General features: G+C 39.4%; 1 protein-coding gene across 10 annotated transcripts in view; it reads right to left on the reverse strand.

The window, feature by feature from the left end:
* Window positions 1-22,148, reverse strand: part of baz2ba (bromodomain adjacent to zinc finger domain, 2Ba) — an 80,340-nt gene that overhangs the window by 55,757 nt on the left and 2,435 nt on the right. For 9 of the 10 annotated variants that reach the window (XM_041047644.1, XM_041047882.1, XM_041047555.1 and 6 more), the window contains exon 1: window positions 8,974-9,167. The exons of the other annotated variant lie outside the window; for it this stretch is intronic. The gene's annotated coding sequence lies outside the window, so the exon portion shown is untranslated. Of the gene's footprint in view, window positions 1-8,973; window positions 9,168-22,148 lie in introns of those variants that run through there. 10 annotated transcript variants of the gene reach the window in all.

Here is a 22,148-nt window from a genome sequence, read left to right on the forward strand (position 1 = left end):
TGTGTGAGAAACGTTTGTCTAAGTGCAATTCAAATCCTCCCAGCCTCCCGGTGCTGTGTATGTGTGTGAATATATGTGTGTGTTTGTCATTCCACTAAATGGTTTCTTCCTTGACTTGATGGAGCAAGTGCCATCTCAAGGGAACGAGTTACACCACACACACACGAAGTAAAGCGCTTTGAGACTAGCGAAAAGCTCAGAACATTAGCGCAATCCATTTTTGAGAGGTGGAATATATATGAAATACCAGGCTCAATTGTGTGCCTGTCTTTTTGTCTGTGTATGTACGCATGTTTTGTGTTGCAATGATAACTCTTCTGTTAATGGCAGAGAGCCCGTTGTTGCATTACCCAATCTACTTCCTTTTCTTGAATGTTGTTTTTTTTTTTTTTTTTTGCAAGTTAAACCTGATTCATCCATGCAGTCAACCTGGCCTTGCTTGGTGACTATGCACAGTACAGTATGTGACCAGATCATCACCAGTGGATAATCAGACTAACACAGGCCTACACAACAGGTTCAGTGTATCGTTACAGCCTTGATGATCCATCAAGATGACGTGTGAAGGTCAGAATAGCCATGACCAACACAGCTGTCACATCTCCTCCCAGCACCCCCTTGGCTAACTGTTCTTCCAAAACACTCAGCACAAAACATGGCCAACTGGGGAGCACAGGGGCCAAGGCCAACAGAACATGCCTATAACCCAGGCTGGGCTGGTATCATGACATAATTACCCTCCATACAATACCACACTGTGGAGAAGAGTGAATCAGAGCTGTTTTGGCATAACAGCATTTCAAATAGAAGGAAACTGTTTGAATATCCTGTAATGAAAGATACTGTCATGTCTATTAGTATTGGCCTCCAAAATTTAATTCAACACCCAATCTGGCCACAGTTTTACATGACATACAGCTCTGTTGGATGAGAGGAAAAGGCAACAGTGGAGCTGTGTGGAGAGCAGATGTGAATCCACTTTGATTTCAATGCCTGTGTGTGTTTGTGTGTGTGTGGAGCTTCTATTAAATGGATCTGCTGTCTCCTTGATCAAGGGAGTCAATAAAGGGCCAGTCCTGTCAAACCCTCGGGGGTAAGTGTGTATGCACATATGTGTCCATGTCCGTGTATGTGTGCATGTGTGTATGTGTGTGCTACGGACAGAATTTGAAGTACTCTGACAGGTGAGTGATTGAGTGCTTTCATTTCCCTCCAGCGACAACAAGACATGCACACACAAACACAAACGCAGAACACACAGACACACACACACACACACAGTGGAGGATGGAGAGAGAGAGAGCTGTTGTTTCCTAAAGGATGCTGCTCCTGCCTGCATGCTTAAATTAGCTCTAAATGTTTGGATTACACACGGGAGCTCTCACAGAGGATTTAGCAGCCATAGCCTAGAGTCCAGGGGATGTGTGGATGTTTCCATCTACATTCACACACACACACATGCATATGCACACAAATAAAAAAGGTTCTTGTTCAGATATATGACACTAAAATACCACTCACCATACAGTATTCTGTAAACCCTTGACAGCAGAAGTTGGATCCATCTAACCCAGACAAAAGATCGAAACATGCTAGGAATTTAAAAGCAAAATGCAGGTCTAAATGGCATAAATAGCGACAACATTCACGATTTCATTCGTCAAGTTTCTGATATGGGCAGACAGTGTTTTCACATTACACTTTTTTAAGAGTGCAGTCCCGGCTGCTGTTGGTGGGGGGAGGATAGGATATGCTAGCAGACGCAGAGACAGCGAGAGAAAGGAGGAGAAAAAGAGAAGGGGAATGAGGGAGGTCAGCGCCCCCAGTCTCAGATAAAGGCCCTCTCCCTCCCTTCTGCCTCGGCTTTCGAAGCCCCTGCCAGGATCGAGAGGCGTCTCACGTTACAGCTGTCTCTCAGTGTCATCGTTCAGAAAGAGAGAGCGCAAGCGTGAGAGAGACAGACAGAGTGAAAGAGAGACAGACAGACAGAGAGGGGGAAAGCGGGACAATGCCACAGACTGAGCGGGGCTAGGCTTTCATAGCTGGACAAGAGAAAAACAACAGCAGCAGCAGGTTCAACTGGATGAGGAAACCCTTGTGGTTTGGCTGCCTGCTGGTGTTTTTTAATAAGTAACGTTAATGTAACATAACTTTTCACTATATTGTGGAAGCATTTCAAAATCACTGAAATGTGCTTTGACCTTTTCAAGACAAATCATTTTGAAAGGTAGTGTGAACAGAGCTAGTCAGATCATTTCCTCCACACCACCTGGGACGAACTGAACACTAACAATTCCTAAGAAGAAAAAGGGGGAATACATTTATTAATACCTTGTTATGTGTGCAGTGAAAACACAGAAAGAGAAACACGCTGTAGTCAGAGTAAAGAGATGGTAATGACTAAGACTACATGCTATAGGGTTTGTGTGGATTAGACATCACTGAGTTGCCTCTCTACACATGAGTATTCTTTTTATAACCTTAAAATGCTAAAAACAGCGGCTTGTCCCAGGTCCAATAATGACTAATCCAATGGCTGCTAGCATTTCAGCCTATGCTGCTAACAAGGTAAGGCCATGTAGGTCAGTACTGAGTTAAGCTACATTCAGAGTGAAGGCTTTTTCTGGAGAGAAAGGAAGAATACCCATGAATTCTAGATAAAAACTTCAGGGTGCTGTATATGCAGATTTTCACTCCACACTGTAGCGCTTCCACCAGCGACAAAGTGAGAGCTGATTGTACTAGTGTGGTTTACATAAAACACGGTTCAGAACAAATACACATATAGCTATTGCACAGCTCAAAACTGCTTTCCTATTTGTTTTTCTCTATCCCTGTCATTTCTCATGGCGTTCTGTAGGAGTTAAATATTTAAAATTCTGGCTTAGCTTGGAGCAGGCTTTGCCAACACAGCTAAAATAAAAAGCCTTTGTGGCAGCAGTGACCAGATTTTAAATGCTGAAGAAGATCAATAAATGGGGGCTGTCGAGGTGCAGTCTCATGCATTTGTGTGTACGTGTATGTGTGTGTGTGTGTGTGTGTGTGTCCTGTCCCTATGTGTAAATGCCTGTGTTCTGACAGCGCGTGTATGTGTGTGTAGATGTTTGTGTGTGTATCTGTGTATGTGCGTCTTAACACCCACCAAGGCTCACAGCTCCCCTGCCTGCTACAAGCTATTCTATAGTATCATCAAGAACCCCACTGACCCAGGAGGCACACCAATAGAAAACCAATATCATTCCCATTCCCACATCCGAAACCTTCTTCCTATTTCTTTTCCATTCCCAGTATCCTTTTCCCATCTGAGCACAGCCGGCATGGGTGAATTCTAGAGAAAAGTGTAAATACAGGCCCCCTGCTACAGACTGAGAATGTCAAGGAGTGGTAAACATCAAACTAAATAGCAGGTTTTCCATACCTCATCGGCATTTCCATAATCAAGTTCCTCCTGAAATAAAATGATGGGCACTTAGAGAAGACGGACAGAGACGGGGGGAAAAGGACAGGAAACATTTTGTTTGGTTCTCTTAGGAAAACAAAATCTGTTCCAATCCAGCTTAGCCGAGCTAATGTTAAGAGACCCTCTGTTTCATGAAGCCAAATAACACTGAAGTGATTTCTTTTCAAGAGAGGAAATGCATTCATAACGTTGCCATGTTTTTGTTTCTTGTCACTTTTATGTTTTTATAAAGACCACATTAAATGGATGCTTTCAGCTCACATAAAGTGATAACCTTCTTTGCTCTGTCTTTACCACATGAATGTGTGAAGGAGACAAACAATGAATTATGAGGACTTGCATGCATGCTGTTCTATGGCTCCACAAAACAAGAAGTACATCTGTATTTTTACCTCCTCACTAATGTACAAAACAAAAACAGCCCTGAAGTGGAAAAATCATCAGGACCTTTTGAGACTTCATTAAAAGAAACTAGACTGGACTTTCCAAACAAGGCATCTCTTTGGAGGGGAAAATCAACCTTTTCACCTTGCTGGTGGAAAAACAGGCATCCCAACGAGACAGAGCATGCACAAACAACCTTGACTTTCATCAAGGAAATTCTCACATTGAATGATAAATAGAGGCCCAGGGGACGAACAGCAAAGCAGCAGCTTATCGCCTTTCCCTCCCAAATTTGGCCGCTCTGTCTTCTGTCTCCTGAAAGTCAACACGGGGTGACCCACTTGCACTTTACTGCTTATTGTTTGGTAATTAATCCACCATATGTAATCCACACAGAAATGTAGAGAAAACTGAAATGGGTGTTGATTTGTTTAGTCTTAATTAACAGTTGCGCTTGTTCACTTGTTTCTACAACAGGAGGCATATGTGCCCAATCTCATTAGCTTAGTTTACAAAATATAAATGCATTTCTCATTATACAGACAGAAACACAAGCAGGCTTTTCTAGTCAAAGATAGCCACAGTATTTGAAAAGGCTCATGCTAAAACCAGCTGTCACTGAGTGTGCATTTTAAACAATTATTTGTGTACCCTGATGATTATCAGGACATCCAGCGAACATGCACTGTTACCAAAATAGCAAGGTAACATAAGGTTAGGTAGATCATCTGAGAGCTAACCAACTTTCCTGCTGAGAGGACATTAACCTGCAAGGCCATGTAAACACGTATCAATAAGTGAGCTGCCTGCATGTGCTTGTAACACAGTAAAAAAACAGTAGGCCAAGATAGACACAGCAGCACCAATTTGATCTGTAACAATAAGAGGCATTATCAATCTAATGACTGAAGCTTTTAGGGCTTTTGCTAAAATGCAGCATCTTCTCAAACAACCATTAGCTCTTATAGGATTAATGTCTGGTTCAAAAACATCTGTTTAAGTCCTCAGTTTCTTGGTACATTATTTAATTTGTCATTATTGTTTTGTGTGTGTGTGTGGGTGTGTGTGTACATTCATATGTAAATGGATGACTGATGGGGAAAGGTTAGGAAACATGATGAGGAGTCTGCCTAACATTAGTTCTTGAATCATTTGGTTAACACTGAGCAGACCTCTGCTTCTACATTTCACAGCTCTGTGTCAGCGCTAACATGCAGAGATTTGACAGTGCTCCCAGATGGCCATTATTATCAATAGATTGTCTGTAGGTCGGATTAATCACAGTCTAAATATAAAATACTGACATCAATGCCATGAAATATTTAGGTTAGGAGCTACCCACAAACTGACTCTGCGCTTTATATAGACTGTTAAAAAGTATCTTAGTCAAATACATTTACATGAGTTTAATTTTTATTATTCATTTAATCTCTTATCATGCCTAAATCATTGTTTAGATTGCGATATATCTTGTCACAAAACATACAGTACATATTGTAGCCCAGGGTAAAGTATAAAAAATTACTGATAGCCTTAATGAATGACAAACTCACTCGCAGTGATACACAACATTGAAATATGTACTAAGATTTCTGATAACTGGTCATTTTTGCCAATACTAACACTAATGTGAATATAAAAATTTCAGCATGCTCCTTTGTACAGATGCCAGCACCTCAAAACACTGTGTGATTCATTCATTCATTCAAGACGATAATTTAAAGGTTTCTGAAATCAGCCATGGGAATAAGCACACATATATTTTGGTACAGCATTTGCTTGGTTGTTGCATTTTTTTCTTTAGCAGGTCAACCTTTGATTGCAGACTGTCAGATGGTTGCCACAAGTGAAAACAAGTTTTGGTATTTCTCAAAATGTGGAACTGAGCTCTATTGAATCATCACAAAAGTTTTTAGAAACACAAGAAAAGTATTGCTTTTGTTCTTACAAAACAAGTTAGTGGTTGTCACATTTAACAAACGGTGTGTTATGGGAAAAAAACATCGCAAAGTGCACACTTGAACCATCACATGCCTGATGCACTGGACATAATTTTGGCCCCAGTATGATGTGATGCTGTAACATATTTTTAGGCAAGCGTTGCCTCATACTGATGACTTGATCGATATATCACGCACATCTTATAAGACGTGCTTCACATCATATTCAAAAGAATATAAAGTGTGGGTTTCCTCAAAAAAAAAAAAAAATAGCCCCATATTCAATAGTAAAGGATTATTGAGAATACAGCATTGTGTGCACATGGGATTGTCTTCTCAAAAGCTGTCCAAGTTCTGTCAGATTCAGCACCCACAGACACAGAGCTCGTGAACCTAATTTCACCTAATCAGCTTAGTCAATAGCAACCGTTTGCTGTGACTTTGGTAGACATGCAAATAGGGCTTAACTATGTCTATCCTTAATTCCTGAATGTTCAAGTCAAGCGGAAGTCCTCCTTTATCTCTTCAAAAACAACAGTTCCAATTTGAGAGAGAGAAAAAGAAGCAAAGAGAGGGAGAGGATAAAACTCCAGCCGAGAGTTGTTGTTTTTTTTTTTCTTGTTTTTTTTTTTTGGCCTGGCAAGGAGAGACATCTCAGATTTGAGTGTGCTTGAGGTAGCACAGTGTGCTTTCATTTCAACCCAACATGGCAAACAAACTCTGACAGATTTGTTCCCCTTTTTTCACTTTTGCTCTTGCTCACTCTATCTCAAATTATGAGAAAACACACTGCACAAATATATTAGTACATCTTGTTGGTTTGTATGTTCAGCTGTAGCACTTGCACATACACACACACGAGTGCATGCACAAACACACACGTATTCAAACAAATCTGCACAAAATGACGCTAACAATAGACAGTTGTAATAGTGGTAGAAAACTGGGAGACACTGTTCCGTTTCAATTCACTGATACCACTAATGGCTTCTTAGCAGCTCCATGAAATCAAGCAGCTGTCATATAGATGCATCAGCAGCAAGAGGAGGGAAAGCCATCCCCATAAGGACAGAGGCACCGCGCCTTCATGTTTGGCTAAACATCTGCTCCTCTGCACTCTAGCTTTGCAGCAATAAACGGGCAAACAAAAGAGGTGGGAGGTGAAATGATCAGATTTTCCATTTCAAAGCATTTGTTCGGTTTGTTTTTTTTTTTCTTCTCCCTCCTCTTTCTTAAACTACTCACAGGACATGGGGAGGAAAGTGAGATCAAGTTTTAACTCTGATAGAGAGCAAATGCATGAGCGAAAACAACACTTTTTGTAAGATGGATGACAGAAATTAAATAAGGTCACCATTTTCCAGTCACTGGATAATTCGTTCTGCAAAGAGTCTCCTGTCTTTCCTGTTGCAAACTGGTATTATAGCTCAGTCAGGGGTGGTTCAGACGGTGTCTCTGTGTGTGTATGTGTGTGTGATGACAGGAGATGCATGTGTGAGCGTGCATGTCTTCAACTTGTCAATTTGGCAAATCTCTTATCAATCACACACCCCTTCAAATTTCAACTTTGTGCAAACAACAGTGCGCCATTTCCCAATTTACCAGTAAAGGTTTCTTTAAATGGCAATACAGACATTTTTATCATCACATGATTATTTCAAACAACTCTGTGATTCAATGGGTGCCAGTATTTCGCAGTGACATCCACATATATTGTTTTTTTAACTGTTCTTCCCTTAGGATTCTTGGTCATTAATATCCTTCCTTCCTTCCTTCCTTCCTTTCTTCCTTCCCTCCTCCTCCCTCCATTCATTCATGTTCAGTTGCGAAGAAGATAAACAGCAAGCTGAAATCCCATTTAACGACATTTTCTCTTTAAAATGTGGTTAATACTTTTGTTTATTTGCGGCGGTAACAAACTCCCACCGTATCCACCTGTCTCTCCAAAAATCACAATCCTGACCTGCAACACTACCTCACTTTATATTTGCTTTTTAATGCAAACGTCTCGACCTCAAACACAAAACTGTCCCTCACTGAGATACAAAAAAAAAAAAAAACTGTCTTCAAATTATAGCTGACAATCTATCAACCACTTTACATTTCTTTTTAAAACCACACACAGGACGCTAACCACCGTGTCATTTCTTTTTTTCGAACAAGTGCAAAACTTTGGTAAAACTTGCGGGGGGGAAAAAAAAGTGGATCCATTTCCTTTTAAAGTAGCCTGTGTGTTTGTGTATGTGTGTGTGTGAGAAAGAGAGAGAGAGGGAGAGAGAGAGAGGAAAGGTAGGGCTGCTTGGGGGACGAATTTAAAATAACCAAGATGGCGAGAGGCTTGTTGTTTTGGAAGGGGCAGAAAAAATGGAGGATATTGTAATATACACAAAGGGATAAATTTCAACAACTCGGCCAAGCGGCTGCTAGCTTGCCTGCACGCCGCACGGTTTGAGGAAGCGACCGCGATAGCAGCTACCCGGCAGGCTGGCCAGCAATACTAGCAACACGAAAAAGCTCAAACTCTTAACACGCTGTGGAGGAAAAAAGAAATGAATATTATACATCCAACTTAATCCAAACCGAATGTTTATGTATTTGTCGCTAATTGTTTTATTTTAGGGGTCGAGGGACTGTTAAACTGGATGGGTCTTAACGGACGGACAGCGAGGACCAACGGCAGTCCAGTGCCTCGTAGTTTCCCCCTTTACGTTGACGGTTACAACGTCCAGCACAAAATACGCATCCAAAACCGACAACTGTACATTTACACGGTTGTTACAAGCAAAACAGACAACAGCATAAACCCTTAAAAAACTTTAATTTCTCACCGATTACACAAGTTATCAGATACAACAGCCTGAGTGAACGGTGCGAGAGAATAGGAGAGAGGGACACAAAGACGATTCCCACTATCAGGTCACCACTCAGAAGAGGAAAAAAAAAACACTTCGTTTTTATATTCAAGAGAAAAAAAAACTTTACGGATTTGACCAAATGTACCGCTGTAGATGTACGGGATACACCGACCGAATGAATTACATCGTAACACGAAAACAAGAAACTATCTATAAACCAGTTTACACAAGCTGAAAAAAAAGCTAAGAAACTAGAAACGAAGCCAGCTCTACGCAGCTCATCGCTTGTTCTGTGATGAGGGGGAAAACAGCGTCAGTGAAATAAAACACTTACCTTTTTTTAGTTTCGACACTTTACTTATTTCCAACGTGGGTTTTTAGTTCAACTAACACTTCGGGTCGGTCTTCTTCTCGCCTCTTTTTTTCCTTGGTCGGTTTTGCTTATGAAAGAGGTCGGGGACGAATGATAAAGAAGGGAATTGGGCAGTAATTGAGTCTCGGTGTGTGAGTGTGTGTGTTAGTTACTAACAGCAGATTGAAGGAGACTCTTCTCAAGGTTTATTCAGCTCCACTTCAAGGAACCGACCTGACGTCAGCTCACTACTGCCACACAAAGAAAACTTATTATTTGTGCAGCGGCCGTAGTAAAGCAGGATACAGTTATTGACCGTTATTACTTTAAATGCGACATTGTCGTTGGCAGGGATGCAGCGGTAACTTTATCATGTTGTTGTTTGCTGCATCTTAAGCCATGCAACCCTTATGGCGATTATCGGCTATTAGAGTAAACAAATAGCATTAAAAAAAAAATAAACAGGCTGCATTAAAAAAATAAAAAATAAAAATATTCGTTTATGGGTTTTTTTCCCTATAAAAAGTCCCAACTTTTGTGCAACTTTGATCACTTTGATTAATTATTATGATTTCGATTATGGTTTAAATTTCTGCTTTGAACGGTGGATTTAAGAGTGATTACTAGAGCTGCATGAATTAGTTGATTAATTGATAAGTCGATTGACAGGCAGTGCATCAGCAGCTATTTTGATAATCGATAAATCATTTTAATAATTATTCAAGCAAAAAAATTCCAAACATTAATTGATTAAAGTTTCTTCAGTGTGATGATTTGCTGCTTTACTTTGTCATATCTGATTGTAATCAGAATATTTTTTGACTATTTGGGGAATAAAATAAGCTATATGTAGCCTACACATACTCTTGGGCTTTGGGACGTTGTTTAGAAAATCAGACTAATCACATAAAAAAAACTGATCGATTAATTGATAAAGATAATAATTGTTAACTGCAGCCCTACCTACATCAAATCATAACTGCATGTGAAGATACTGCAACTTGCAGAGGAAAGAGGAGCTGTACAATCCTTCATGGGTCACTTGATTTCTCATAGAATTATTTTGAAAGGTGCTATATGCATAATCGACTATTTAACTAATCTTTTCAACCCTAATTGTTATTATATTAAAGAAACCGAAGGCTCAGTTGATGCTGGACTAAGGTGGAATTATCAGTGATTAAATCAGTTTTAAAAGCCTGAATGTAATATTATCATCCACACATCAGGTATTTTTTATGTAATCATTTATTTAATGAGTTCAAAAAACAAATCCTCAATTTCCCTTTAGCATCTAGATCTACCTATTTATCCTACGTCGGTAAAACCCTTGTTTCATGTATTAAGTTACAGTAATTTCTCAGTACTGAGTCACTAAAATCCCCCATGTGTCTCTCTGTTAACTGACCAAATGATGATCTCTCAGAAGACGATACATGATCAAACAAATACAAATCAGACAGATAACACGGGCTCTAAATTAGAAGGCATTTGCCAAACAAAAACAGAAATAGGACAGATCTTCCTCAGGATAGGATCAATACATTGCCTGGCAAAGACAGCCATCTGTGCCTAATTGTATGCTTTACCTCCTCTTCTGAACACACAATAAGCAACAGGCTGAACGCAGGCCCTCTGACCCAGACTGGGTTTCCAGACGGGGGAAGATTATTTCATTCAACTGGAAAACAACAAGGGGGTGGGGTGGAGGGGTGGTGGTGGGGAGTTTTTGCAGATGGAGTGGGCAACTGTTCTTATATGCCCCACCCTGATGAGGATGAGGATGGGTCACAGAGCCAGAGCCAACTGGTGTGTCTCTTTGCATGTCACATCGCCACTGGTTGTATCCATTTTAACAGGTATTATACAGGATTAACAAACTGTTCAGTGTTAGTTTATAGACACCTCATAAATCACACACAAACAATGAACTCATTGTTAGCAGCGTGATGGAGTGTTGGTTTACAGGCACATTCATATTAATGCTTCATAAACATTATAAATGACCATAAATGTACCCCCCCCCCCCCCCCCCCCCCCCCCCCACCCCTCGCTGTTATGTCACAACGTTCAAAAGTGTCACCCTGACGTTTTTGATGTTATTGCAAGAATTGCAGAGCAGTTACTTGCATATCAGTCATTTTTATGTATTAACAAAAAAGAAAGAAAAAAGAAAAGGTGGTGGTGGTGGGGGGGGGTCTGATAAAACATTCATGATCACCCGAGTTTGGAGGATGGACACAGAACTCCTTATTCAGCTTGTGGTGTGCAGTTAAAGCCATTTTATAAGCTTGCTCTCCATGTTCTTTGGTCATTGATTTTTCTCTCTGCCCCTTTCCATTACCTGTTGAGATGGGGGTTTTGCTCTTCTTCAAACACACACACACACACACACACACACACACACACACACACACACACACACACACACAATCCTCTCTATCTGTCTCTCTAGCCACTGGCACCCTGGTGTATTTCTCCATCTCCTCCGCCTCTTGTAGCAGGAATGACAGGCCGTGAGGAATGACAGTGGCTCTGTTTGTCATACAGTAGCAGCAAGAAGCAAGGATTTTTAATTGCATTGGAGAATCTTCATTAAAGAGAGCGCATGGGGGCGGGAATAGGGGAGAGGGCTGCGTGGGGTGGCGTCGCGGGGCACTCTGAGCATCGTCATTAGGAGAAGGCACTAGCAGCATAGAAGGGTGGGCCCTCTTTGCATGCACACTGAGAATGCCTGCCGTACCTCGGTCATTTGTAACATAATAAGTGCCAGCACAATGACTGCAATGCGAGAAAGCACACCACAGGGAAGAGAAGGGGGAAGGGAGACAGCATGTCTGTCTAAAAGAGGGACTTTTTTTTTGTCTTGATTAGAAAGTATAATGAGCCACTAAAGAAACAGGGGAAAAAAAAGATCTCTCCTGAGACTGATGGAAAACAAATTAATCTGGTGATTTGGATTTAATTATTATTTTTCTATTAGTTCACCATGCAAAGACAGGGACAGCCATCAGAAGCGAGGAGCTGTGCTTGCATTTATTGATTTTTGCCCAGACACATTCGGGGAATACAGATTCATCTGCTCTCCTCCCCGCACAATCCACTATGTGGGATTCCATTAACACAAGAAGCTTCCAGCAACTCTGAGATGTTTAATTTGAACACCATAAATGGAGCTTAAAATAGTGTTCACACACAAGAAAAGTGGCCTAAGGAAGTCTTTTTATGCAATTGAATTAGGCCTCACTTATTGTTGTGACCTACATAATAAGTATTAAATAAACACCCAATAAATTAAATTAAGACAATGTTCTGCTATATAGAAGGAGTCGAGCGCTATTGTTCCTCTCTGCCTCCGACAACTTACACCGCTATAATAGTTGAGTTTAATTTAATCTTTTGTTTTGGATTAATATAAGAACCCTGCAAAAGGACTGTAATTATTCTTCCCATCCATGTAGTATCTTTTCTTTGTAGCACCCTTTCAATACATCAGTAGTCTTGAGCACAATGCCTCATGAGATGTAATGATTTGCAAAGTCAATGATTTGAACTGCCTGTGTCATTAAAGCACAAGGGACCAACTTGCGGCTGCTATATGCAGAATATTGGTGTGCCTCAAGTAACACTCATATTCTCTCACTGACATAAAATTCAGCAATTATGCCAGATGAACACTGCTATTGATTGCTATCCTTCTATCCCTTGCTGAAAAAGGTTTGCAAGAAATGTAATGGCTACACATGTGTAGGACCAATTATAGATATTCTGAAAGCCGAACCACAGCTAATGGCATATGGGAATCCATGTGACAGTGAAATATGCATTAATCCTTGACCTTTAACCCCAGAGACATCTACAGGAAGCAGGCTAAGGGATTTTACAAGTGTTTTTTTTTGACATGGATGTTTTTAGCCATCCTAATGTCAGACTTATGATTCACTCTCAGCTTTAAAAACGTACTTTTCAGCAAATACATACAATATGAACTAGATAAAAAGTTATTTGGGAGATCAACTAAATAATGTTTTCCATGCAAGGCTGACTAATAAACCCCTGCACAGCCTAAATGAGTGCACTCAGAGAGTGTTTATTGTGGTGAATGTAACTGAGCAGAACCCTCTGTTGCATGATGTAATACACAGAAGGGAGAAATCATCATAATAGCAGAGTAGTAGAGTGAGTCATTCGTTGATGAGGTACATTCACACTGTCATTCAATGAGGAGATGCAGTGTGTGTGCACATGTTGTCAGTGTGTGACCGATGGAGAGATGTAGAGAGAGAGAGAGAGAGAGAGAGAATTAGTATGTTCCTTTTCTGGGAATGAGGAGTCATTTGTGCCAGGAAAGTGGAGAAACAAGTCCCAGCCCTACAGTGATGCATCTCTCCATGAAGAATGAGATCACAAGCAAATGTCACCCCAACCTGAGCAAAGCCAAATGACCTTGAATCAAACAGAAACACATCTTTAGCCACATTGGTGTGTACACACACCACACAAACTGTCAGCAGATTTTCCATTTGCTAAATCTGCGCCTAAGTTCAGGGGTTTAGCTATGGTAATAAACCCAGTATTTTCCTTCAAGTCCACATGAATATCACCCTGGAGGAACCCTGCTGTTAGATACAGTTAACTACAGTTAACTGTGCACTTAGTTTTATAATTTAATCAACTTAAAATTAAAGCGACATGAAATTTCCCCCACTCATAGGGCAAATACTGACAAAAAGAAAAGAAAGAAAAACACACTGCGGACACAAACTGATGTTACTTGGGTGACTCTGCAGTCATTCTTATCGTACATTTTGTGACAGATGAAGGTGAGGGGATTTTTCAAGGGAAATGACTTTCACAGTTGAAGGAATTTCAAGCTTCAATGCATTACTTTATCATAGTTTACATATAACTAGCTTTGATTTCTGTCCACTGCAGCTAGCATATATCTATGACTCAAGAGAATACTTTGATAGATAAGTGACCGTTGTACTTTTTCCATTATCATAACTGAGGTTTTGCTGTATCCATCTCCCTTCTCTGACCCACATAGAGGTGGTATGCTTTTTAGTTATCACTGTTGTGCAGTTTTAACACCAGTCAGTTTGTTCTGTTTTTCATTTTTGTACAACAAAGTTTACATGGTCTATTATACATAAATGCACAAACATTACTTGAATAATGCATGGTCATTACCTGGAAAATAAGAAACATTATTGTAATTCCATGGAGACCTGCGACTACTTCTATTAAGTCACCCACTAGTGATTTGTAATGCAAAGGTAAGCTACCTTTCATGAGATTCCACTCAAATGCTAATCCGCAGAAGGCTCTCAGCTCATATTGACAGACATCATTGCTGGAAAAAAATCAGTCATAAGAGATTTTTCAGTGTTCAGTTTATGCAGGCAGAATGATTAATTTTTTTCTTGGCTTTGACAAGTTTGGCTTCGAGTTCCCTGAAAATTTGGATCAAAGAGTAGAACAGAAATACAGTTATTTACGCTGCACTGTACTGAAAGTGGCACTCGTAACTAATCTCAAATTAGCTACACGCTTTGTGCTTCATGATCAGCATTTAGTATGAACACCAACTTTTTAAGGACACAGCAAACTCATGTAAGTGAGAACTTGGCACCTTTACTGAAGGGACATTTGCCATAGTTATGCAATAATACCAGGCAACCATAAAAAGTGAATCCTTTGATATGAAAACAATATTAAAGCCACAGTTTTTTAGAGGTGTAGTGTGTCTTGTGCTCTGGAGTAACATAGACACCTTGGAAATTCAGAATTGCAATAGTCATGTTGAAACTGCAGACACGCTTTCTAAGATTTTTTTTTTTTTTTTTTTTAATTGTGAAATAAATCAGTTACTTGTCCACTGAAGAAATCAACTTCAACTTTCTGAGGACATCTTACTTAATTTGGCAAAAATAGAAAAGAGGCACAAGAACTAGCATAAGTGTTTGTGTGCAGCGATTAGTGGTTTGACAGCATAAAAAAAGGTTAATTAAACTATGGAGCTGAAAGGTTGAGTTTGATACAAGGAGAATGGGACTGTACACGGAGTGACTGATAAGTTTGTAGTTTAAGGTAGAAGGAATTGAGTTATACAGCCCTTGTTACGTGAATGTGCAGTTCAATCCTTTGAGTGACTGTGCAGGAAGTTTTGTGGCGTTTCTGTTTTGGGTAATTGAAAATTGCAAGTCAGCACTATCTGAGAGAATGGACAACATCAGCCTTTGTGTAGACATCCGCTACCTCAGTCTCAAGAGCTTATCACCCAAGGAGGTCCTTAGCCTGATTTGACCTGATTTGGCACCCTCAGACTACTACCTCTTCCCCAAGATGAAGAGGGCGCTTGGTGGTCGGCATTTTGACAGGGATAATGACGTCATCGCTGCTGTGGACCACTTTCTGGGATCTGTATGCTCCACAGCCACTGGAATAAGTGTGTAAATCTAGAAAGGCACTATCTTGAAAAATAAATGTGATAGGTAAAATAGACTCAATCAATCAATCATACCTTGTGCGAATGTGTTTCAATCACTTTAATGTCTCTGTTTAATTATATTCTGTACACAAGCCAAGATAATGTACTGCTCTTGTACAAAAATTACCATTGTTTTCACCTTCAACCATAATGTGGCGTCAGGATGATATTCAGCAGAACTGAAATCATTAGTCAGATGTGACGTACGCCCAAGTTAATGTAAGAGCTGCCTGGTTTCAGCACCCGCACATGACCACATCTTACTTACAGAAAGTACCTGTGTGTATCTTGATATGGATACCACAGAAAAAAACAAATTGACTGCATATATTTGTGTGCAAAGTGAAGTAGTCTTCCATGTTGCCATAGCTATTTGTTGATACATAGAACAAGAAAACACAAAAAACAAATCCAAATGAATACTGATGCTTATTTGTTGTGTCAAAATGCCATATATATCCATTGTTTAATTATAGACCTAAAAGTCTGATTCTAGCGCAGAAAAAAATGTCCATGTATACCACATGAGCTATTTTTAGACAGAATGTGTCAAGGCCGTCAAAAATCAATTTATTGAGCAAGCTTTCATATTCATTTTAGAGGTGTGTTTGAACGGCTTATAAACCCTACAAGATGTATGAAAATAGACCTCCCTTCAGACATAGGTTTCTATATTATATTGTGTGTATATAAACAAAATATACACTATGACTCAAGTTAGATTTTGAGATTTTTGTTAAATTAAAAAAAAAATGTCCATGATGCTAAATTAAAAAATATGAGGAAGAAACAGCTGTCAGTGAAATGAGAAATATTAATGGCTTTTATTTTGTTAAAAATAACAACAGTTTAATTGAAAATTGCTTAAATTTTGCTATTTTAACAACTTGTATGTTTATCTTAATTTGTTTTTAATATTCAGAACAGACCTTTTTGAGTTCTTCCCACATTTTAAATGAATTTTAAACTAGAGTTGGCAAAAATATTATTTATTTATGTTTCCATTCTTCGGACTAATAACAGCTTGCTTTACTTGCACCGTGAGCCGATACTGGCCTCTGAGCCTTATTGCTGAGTGTTTTAGAGTGCTTCATCCAAAAAACCAAAAACTTTGTGTTCAACAGCACACTCAAATCCCCGGCTTACTTCAGCTCTGTGCTGATATTTTCAAACACAAAACATCAACAGTGTGCTTGGAGGAATTTTGAGAATTTATTGGTGTTATTGGTCACAATAACAAAATCAGGGAACACATCTTCACTGACCTATTAACTGGTAACCTCAAGGGAGTAAATTATATATAAAAAGCCGGTGCAAGGGGAACTTCAACACTTACTGTATAAGAATCATGAGGAAAATTTTCAAAAATATCATCTGTGAACTTAGAGTGACAGAAATCCAGACTACTGAAGTCAGCAAGTGTTAACAGCTGTCAGTCAGCCTGTCACACCTGCATTTTTGAAAGTTTCATTATGAATAATTGCTGGCATGTGAAAACCTTAAAGTATGATGGTGTCAAAGAGAGCATCTTCTCTTCGAAATGAAGTGCATGTTTGGTGTGCAATAAGGATTTAATTTAAAATGATACAACTCTTCATATTGGTATTTAACCAATAGAATTACCATTAGTAGAATTTAAACTAATTATATGCTTATTTACTCCCTGAGGCAAATTGAAATTGATTTTAAAAATAGTAAATGTGTGTATTTCAAGTAATGTGACTCATGGTATCTGTATTACTTAAATAATGAACAGTCTCTATTAATTTATTTGATTGGAAAAAATTAATTATTCAACAGACATGTTCACATTGAACTGGAGTGTTAAAACAGGTGGGCAGGAATAGTGATTAATAAGACAATAAGTAAAGAATTAATTTTTTAAATTAATAAAGGTAAATAAACTTCTTCTTTACTCCGTGGCCTGTGCAAAATTCCAGTTTTCCGGGCAGGAAATACATGCATGTATGGAATGGGTATAGGTCCATGTTTGAATACATGGGTTTACAGAATATAGGGATTTACTAGAAATACTGAATAAATAATTTAGGACAATGAATAATGAAAGTGACTAAAACAAAACCAATGAGTCAGGACCACGTGGTTAAAAACACATCCACAAACCCTCATCAGACTGCTCAAATGAACTATTTGTTGATGAGCATCTGAACATAGACTTAGGTGGGCCTGAGGGGGTGGTCTTAAGACGGTTTTAGGACTAATGAAAACCGGCCCTGTGTTAATTAATACTGGCAGGCCACTGTTCCTCCTGGCAGTGTGCAGGCAGACATTCTGGCCTGCCCTCAGTGACGCCTGGTCAAAAATAGGGCACCACACAGCACAGCAATGATCACAATGGTGACATCATCTTTGCCTTCAATGAGCTCTCCCCTCAGAGCTCTTCTGAACAAAGAGCAGCAGGCATGCAGGGAGGGAGGCAGATGTCACTTTGTGTCTGGGGAACATTAAGACCAACAAATGTTCTTTGAATCCTCAAAAAGGCCTTTTAGTGGTTGTGTGTGATAAAACATTGCTTTGCTAAAAGTCACTGATTGAAAAATGGCCTCCGTCTCTTCCTGAATCAGGTGTATGATTCTTCATTCTGTCTGCAACACGTGAACTTAAAGAAAACATTTGCACTGATAGGATTTATATTTGCTGATTGTTGCAGAGCAAACCTATGGCGAGAGCAGAATGTCTACAAATAGCTCACAAGCTTTTTAGATGGTGCCCCTCAAACATGTAACCTAAAGTGTTAACACATGTGGCCTTGCTTTTTCACAGTTGTTACTGATCTGTTCAGATGCATGTATCCAGTGCTGTGTTTGAAGCAGGCTCATTCACACTTTAAATGTAGCCTAACATCATCATCATGTGAACTGTGAAAAGACAAAAAGAAAACACTAATACATTATCTGTGTGTCCCCCAAGTTTCCATGAGATCATCATCAACAAGGATACTGCACTGTAAGCATACAACTGAACTCCATTCAACGCTAATCTTTGACCACATTTAACCTGCGGCTTGTTGTTTCACACAGTTTCTGAACCTTAAAAAAAAGCTATCTGTTGGTGAGAAGGTTTCTGAAAGCAACACAACATAGGAAATTCCCCCAGGACAACAATTTACAAAATGTGCTTAGTTCACTCAACTCTGCTGCGTTGAGTGTTTGTTTCCATGAATCTTCTGTTTTATTTACACTGGAAATAACTCACAACCTTAGCCTGGATGTTCCTTCCTAGTGGTTTTTCAGAAGACATAGACTCTTGCTCTTTGTGCTCTTGAAGACACTGAGCTTGTATTGTAGTTCTCCTATAAACCAGCCTTTGTGGTATTCATGTGTCTCCACAAACAGAGAGAAGGAGGAAGGGAGAAAGAGGGAGGGAGAGAGAGAGAGAGCGAGAGGAAACAGATTCTCAAGACCTGGACAAGCCGTGGGAAAAGAGGGGTCTTGTAGAGGAAAAGCAGAAATGTCTCAGGACATTCCTTTGTGATTACACAGTGCTGGACAAATCCAGACATTCTTCCAGTTTTTTCTGTCTTAAGGCTCGAGTTAGTCAATTTCATGAGCAGAGTGTAAACATTGACAACTAAAATCTCGCTGATTTTGATAAACACAGTCCAGCTGAAACCTGAGGGAAAAATCCACCACCAATTTGCAATAATTTTCATCATACACTAGGAAACTCTGATGTTGTACCATGTCATCCTGTACAGCTGGAATAAATGAACAACAGCTCAGAGACAAAGGTAAGTATCCATCTCATATCCACAGCACATAAATAAGAGGATTTGAGTGAGAGGGACATTGTTGTGTGCAAATCTCAGGTTACATGCCCATGATCTTAGCTGAAAGAGTTAGCTACCCCCAGTGGAAAAAAAAAAAAAAAAAAGCACGTTCCTCCCTTGTCACAGCTAGCATGAATGAGAAACAACTCCAAGGAATGCTCCATTATCGTCCTATCAGCAGCATTGGGGGAGGAGAGCTTGTAGTCTCTCTTCCCGTAGCAGTGTGCAGAATCATGTGTCTGAAGGAAGAAGGGGGGTGGGGGGGGTGCTGGTTGGGGGGGGGGGGGGGGGGGGGGGCAGTGGCATTGGCCTACAGACCCACAAGTGGGTTGAGCAGCCTCCTCCCCAACTCACCAGACCTTGCACTTCCTCATTTGTCTAGGTCATGTGTCCTTTTTGTCAGCAATTAATCTGCAGCACCACCCTCCTATATTTATCCCTTTTGCTCTCTGTTTCTCCTTCACCTCTTGTTCTGTTAGCCTTGGGTAGATTTACACTTGGTTTGATCACTGTTCAATGTTGTATACACGCAACTAATAATGGATCGCTGGGTCTGTTAAGTGCTACATTTTACAGAGCATGATGAGTATCTTGTTGACCTTCACGTTATTATGCATCTGCTGTGTAACAGTGCTCCCTCTCCACTCCAAACAGACATTCCTGGACCCACACACACTTAACGTGAGTTCAGTGTGTTACAGTTTTAGAGCATGAATTAATTTTGATCAGTAGGTGAAAAAAAAAAGAACACATATATACATAATGCCTATATCTGCTACATGAAAACAAAATGAATGAAAAGTATGTGCTCAGACTTATCCTTAATCAATGCTTCCTGAGATCTACTAAATTAGATGTTGAGTTAAAGTATGCAAATCATATGAATGTTCTTAATCCTGGATTTACTGTGATGATGGGATCTACAATGCCTTTCAAAACAATTATTCAAATAAATCTAATTAAACCTGTTGAAATTGGATTTAATTGCCTCCCTGACTAAACAAACACCAAGTTCTGGCATGCAAATAATGGTGAAGCTCTGCTGCCTCTACCAAGGATGACAGGAGAAAAGTGTGAACTACAGTGCCTCTTAGTGGCTATTAGCTTCCCCTGGCTTTTATAATGACGTCACCCCTGGACAATACTGTGTATACACCGTGTGTGTGTGTGCGTGTGGTCTACCTTTATTGCAGATGACCCATTTTCAGATAATTGTCAAGTGAACTGGGTAAGGGAACAACAGTAACGACATTAACAAGTGCAGCAAATGACAAAACTAGCAGCGGCATCCTCAGGATACACTATATCACTGTGTTTAACAGGTGCATGTTAATGAGCCTTATGACATTGTAAAGAGCTTAAACTGTGGTTTGTGCTCATCAACAAATCGAAAGCAGTGTCTACATTTAAAGAAGGGTCCTTTTTGGAATTAGTGGCCTTTTTTTAGGAGTGAATCTTTGTTAGTTCTTTACTACTGTCATTTTGTCTATTCTTTACAATATCTGTCACTATAGTTTGAGGCAGCAACCTCAACCTACTGTGCTCCTTTTTTTGTATTGCATGCCATCTATCTATCTATCTATCTATCTATCTATCTATCTATCTATCTATCTATCTGTCTGTCTGTCTGTCTGTCTGTCTGTCTGTCTGTCTGTCTGTCTGTCTGTCTGTCTGTCTGTCTGTCTGTCTGTCTGTCTGTCTGTCTGTCTGTCTGTCTGTCAACCCTATGACTCTCACCCAACATGCATAATCCACACACTTATTTATAGTGACCATTACTTTTCAACTGCAATATGTGAGATTACTGATATAATTTGATGTTCTCACTGTCTAACCTGTAAAAATAAGTTTTCACTTATCATCACAGCACCTGAGAATGCAAACGATTTTGCTTTTATTTACCCAGGATTTGAGATATCCATTTCTGAGATTTCTGTCTCTGTCTCAATAATGAATGAAATTTCATTTCAGCCACTAAAAGCACTGAACAGTAAAATAAAATAAAAAAAAATCAACATCTTTTTCCAGAAATGAAGGTACTCTGGATAATCCACAGATAATCCACAGGCTTTGATAAACAGTTTTTTATTAAAAAATACTTTCTATCAAAGAAATAGTCCCTACAAAGACAGTTCACGGTGTTTTCTGTGGATGATGCTATCACTCTGCTCCAAATCCTTTGTCTTTAGGAGGAGTTGCTAAATTATGAGATGTGTTTTCTGTGTTCATGACTCTCGTTATGTATTTGGCATTTGTCCAGCACTGCTGGAAAGCACGTAAGTAGCTGTAAGCAAAGTTTTCACTTATTAATTTTGACTTGTATTTACAATGTCTTCCTTGGGGCAGTTTTTTGAAAATGTCAGAATGCCATGATGCACATAAGACGCATCACATGCCCTAGTTTAGTCTAGATCCAGTGATTGGGTTGTATGAGATATTGTACAGAAAAGACAGATACTTGAAATCAGAATCTAATAAAAAATTACATTAGCATTCAAGCAAATACATTTAATTTCAAACTCCTACAATTGAGCTGTTTTAATGGATTTATTCAATATTTTAATGTAAATGTCAGTATAATCATGGCAGATAAAAACAGATGCAATTCAAACAGTTTTTGCTGTCTCTCTTCCCATGTCATGGTGGCTACTCTATTCCTTCATTGTGTAAATTGTATAATTTGCGACACACTCTCTGTTCTCCTTGTATCTACTAAATTCACAGTCATATATTACACTATATATTATTAGAGTTCATCATTTTTCCTCGTCTTAGCTGCCCATTACACTAGGGTCATAATCATAATAAACAGGTGTTGATGGAAAAGAAGATCTCAGTGATGTATAACATTGTGAAAACACTGAATTACAATTA

The sequence above is a fragment of the Toxotes jaculatrix genome, chromosome 1 (assembly GCF_017976425.1).
Source record: "Toxotes jaculatrix isolate fToxJac2 chromosome 1, fToxJac2.pri, whole genome shotgun sequence".
Lineage (NCBI taxonomy): Eukaryota > Metazoa > Chordata > Actinopteri > Toxotidae > Toxotes > Toxotes jaculatrix.